The sequence below is a fragment of the Photinus pyralis genome, unplaced genomic scaffold, assembly GCF_008802855.1.
Source record: "Photinus pyralis isolate 1611_PpyrPB1 unplaced genomic scaffold, Ppyr1.3 Ppyr1.4_LG5, whole genome shotgun sequence".
In the NCBI taxonomy this organism is placed as follows: domain Eukaryota; kingdom Metazoa; phylum Arthropoda; class Insecta; order Coleoptera; family Lampyridae; genus Photinus; species Photinus pyralis.
In genome coordinates, this window is record NW_022170596.1 from 25,925,688 (window position 1) to 25,929,893 (window position 4,206).

Below are 4,206 nucleotides of genomic sequence, written 5' to 3' on the forward strand. Positions count from 1 at the left end.
TTGCATCTTACAAATGGGAAATGAATGCAAGTGGAAATGCGCTTTATGTAAATCGTTTACGATTACTTTTTAACTTGTTATCCTTTACTTCCGTTGGTAAAATGTCAGCTTCCAGGAATGTTGTAAAGAGAATGTGGTCCATGTTTGGCAAATGAGAAATCCAAAAAGGGAACGAAAATAATATTGTACTTTTGTAGTGGATGTGCGTATGTAACCAGCTTAGGTCGTATTTACATTTATTTAAATTGTGTGGGGGCGATTTCTAAATTAAATATCGTGTTGCATACAATAATTTGCTTGGAAGTGTAACACATGTCCAGAAATACAAAATACTATTATGACCAGTGAAAATGTCTGTGTATGTCCACTTTACTGCCATATGTATGCAATAAATAAATAAATGCGTGGGTTTAAAATTTGGGACGTCACATTTTAAGCTTCTTTTACAACCTAAATTTGCGCGGGAAAAAATTTAAACGTATTTTTGATAAGCAAGAACTAAAGATTGTTATTGATTTTTCTTATGGCAAAACAACCAGATAAAGCCTTTAATAAAGTACGCAAATTGACCATATGTGTCTTACTCTAAACCTTTATCTAGATTGAATTACAAAAGCGAATTAAAACAAAAACTTCGCATCTATTTCTAAGAGGAAAGACAAACACTGAAATACAAATTCAAATTAAACAAACCAACTTTGTGCTCATTCGTGAAAAACCCACCGGATTTACCGGGTTTAAAATAGAATGGGAATATTCTCATATACAGTATGTTCCGTTAGTATTTTTGGTGTTTAGACTGACGTCTACATGACGTTGTTTACACAACAATACTGCTTTGTGCAGTCATTCCGGCCAAAAAGAACGATACACAAAACAAATGAATGCAAATGCCCCACGTTGGGCGAGAAAATAAACATGCTGTGACCCTTGAACTTCGGGGCAATAACAACACTTCTCAAACCTAGCTAGCTCTAATAAAAATGTTTCTCGGTACACATCCGCACCCCGGCACAGCAGAATTGATATTAAATTCCTGATTCCAAGCAAACCAATGGCCAGGATCCTTAAATTCCAAACGGTCATTTACCAAATTTTGACACTTAAAATGAAGTTTGGGCGTGAATCCATAAAATTAATCGTAATCGAACATAAGACTTCTCTCTTCGTCGTTTGAGGATTTGAGTGAACACACAATTTGCATAATTTTATGTAAACTTCTATCAAAAAGAAATTGAACTACAATGTCCGAATAAACAACACCCACATGGAGGTACAAAAGACAAACATTAAAAAACTACCAAGGAAAACTTACAGTTTTCGAGTTAAAATATTCAAATACAGGCCGAACACACCAAAAACTAATTAAATTACCGGGAAACAGATGCACCTGATACCATGTGACACAAAAACTAGGCTGTCCCATTTCATATCCCCGACAAAGTTGTAGTGACGTTGATGATCATATCTGAGTAACGCAGAGTGCACCATCAAAAACGTGTGCCGTGTGCCGTACAAATAAATTTAAAATGTAAACGCACGTGTCTTCTTCATTTTACAAAACAAAAACAAACTGGGCTTCGAACTTGGGAAAACACCGAACTTGATAGAACCAATTTCTTCTAAGATTCAAACTGGGCCTCGCAAACTGATTTTTCTTATAGCTCACAACTTTGCTTCAAAAACTGCTAAAAAGAACATTTTCCAAAGACCGCAAACTCGGCTTTTTGGTAAACGGCCCTTTAAATGAACGCAATTCGTCCTCGATATCTTCAAACAATCACCTTTGTCTTTTCTAAAATAAATGAAAAGCTCAATACATCAGATCCAAGCTGTCACAAACGCATTAACGCACACATTGATAGCGAAAAATTAGGGTAAAAATTTTCTTAATCTTAATCAATTCTGAAAAATACTCTAACGTTTACAATGAAAGTGTTAATTAGGAAATCATATCAATTAATTATCAAGAATTATAATTAAAATTTATTAATTAATGAAACATTTAATTAGAAATTAATATCATCCGAATTCGTTCCAAATGCCTTGATCCAAAAATAGAAGGCAACGCTTACCTTGCGTAAAATTAAACGTTGACGCCAAGAAGTGAGCTCTGTTCTCTCACCCAAAAACCTGCAAACAAAAAAAAACCTACCAAGCCGCAGGGATCGGTACACAATTGATTGACCTGAATAGGTATACCTGAAGGGACTCGCTTTACTCGCAGTAAGCTTCTATCACAGTTACGGTACTTAATCGGCCAACTGCTTCAGAAGGCAGTGGCGGACTCCAATAGCATTCGCGTGACTAACTCGATCATAACCTAACCGAGATCGCAAAGATAATAAATAGGTACTGAAGTTAAAAAATCACTTGAATGGAAGCTGGCTATTTTTTTAAACTGGTCCCATAAATTAAAACTAGAATTAAAAATCCTAAAAAAATCAAAGGTGACCCATCTCTTTGGTAGCCTAAAATGTACATACCTCTTAAATAGGAGGGCTAATTATATGTAGATGAAGCAACAATCGTCGATGGAAAATTGGCAGATGACAGCCTAAAGAAAAGGTACACCTCAATTACGGAAAATGCAAATTGACGGTACTTACGATAAAGAAGAAAAACGCAATTATATCCTCGTACGGAGTTAAAGACGAATCCGTTCACTAGTTATTCCCCAGTTTAATGTATCCAACTGAACAAAAGAAAGAGGAAAAGAGGAAGACGGAGGTCGACCACTGCGCGATATAATTGCGCGGTTAAAAGTTACGAGGATCTTTCAAGTAAATACATATACTGCGAGGAATAATAATGCTTCTAATAGAGAAAATAAACCGTTACACAAACCATTCACGTTCCCGACATGTACGCCACATATGTTAAACAGTTGATATTCTTCTCGTTAATACCAGTATGTTGTATGCGGTTTAATTTTTCTTACGCTTTTGCCATGGCTTACATATTTTTAAATGCCCACGTTTCATCCAAAAAAAACATGTTGGCGTCCAGTAGCATACTGTATATTTTTACATACGTATCTGAATTTTGCAAAAGGGGTTGCAGTGTAAGCGTAAACGTAAACTGCTTATAATATCTACACAAATATTAATTTAATATAATAAAATCTTGGTACAGTTGACATAAACGCCTATCTAAATTTAACCATTTAACGTGTGTTTTAATTTACTTGTTACTGCGAATTCTTATATTACTAAAGTAACCAATCATCTCTCCTACTTGGGACTGATAAAAGTTGACCACCATTATCTTTTTCTCGTTTAAGATAGCGAATAAGATTAGAAATAAGTTGCTTACTTTTTCTTTGGAAACCCGATGGCATTTTTGGGTTATACAACTTTTGGCCGCAGTGAGACTTACGAAAGTTCTAAAAGAGGTTTTAAACTGTTTTCCTGTTGATTCCATTTTGATATAGAAATGTATTCTGATATTTTAATTATTGGTGGTTACATGATACCTAGTGGAAACTGGAATTCTGCGAAACCGGTTGTGTAATTTTAGGTGCCTTTAAACAAAAGTAGCGCACAATGGAAATTCCACCACCCTCTTGACACGTATACTGCTCGTGCATTATCCTGGTATTTTAAAGAAAAATTCTTTTGTAATACAATCGCTCTTTGTCGATTAAGGGTAGTTTTACGAGCTTGCACGGAACGTTGCACATTTCTGCTGTGCCATATACCGATTCATTATTCGCTAAAAAGGAATTAATCAATATTTCAATGATTAGAAACAGGTGATCCTAGTAAAATCTTCACTACAAAGTGGGATATTTTCCACCCTCTAATACTTTCAGTCCGTCACTATAGTGTAGTGAAATTGTTGAGTGTCAAAAGCTTGACGTTAAGCGAGTGGGTTTTTGTGTTGGGAGTAATGAAATTTATACCGCGTATACCCGTCTTTATAACGCAAAAAAAAGGCATAATTTAATTTGCGGAAACGGACTGTCAAAACTGACTATAATATATAATCCAAGTAGTAACAAACTACATCAAAGTTTAAGTACTCCCATATGAAAACCCTCAAAGGATAAATGGCAGCATAAAGCTTAATCACCCACAAAATTATTTGTGAGACGTTATAGCCGAATGTTGAGAAACGGAAACAGACCTCAGCATAAACTTGCCGTAATTAAGTACACCAATTTACTTACCTACACTAATTAAGTAATCACTTTAATTAGAAATC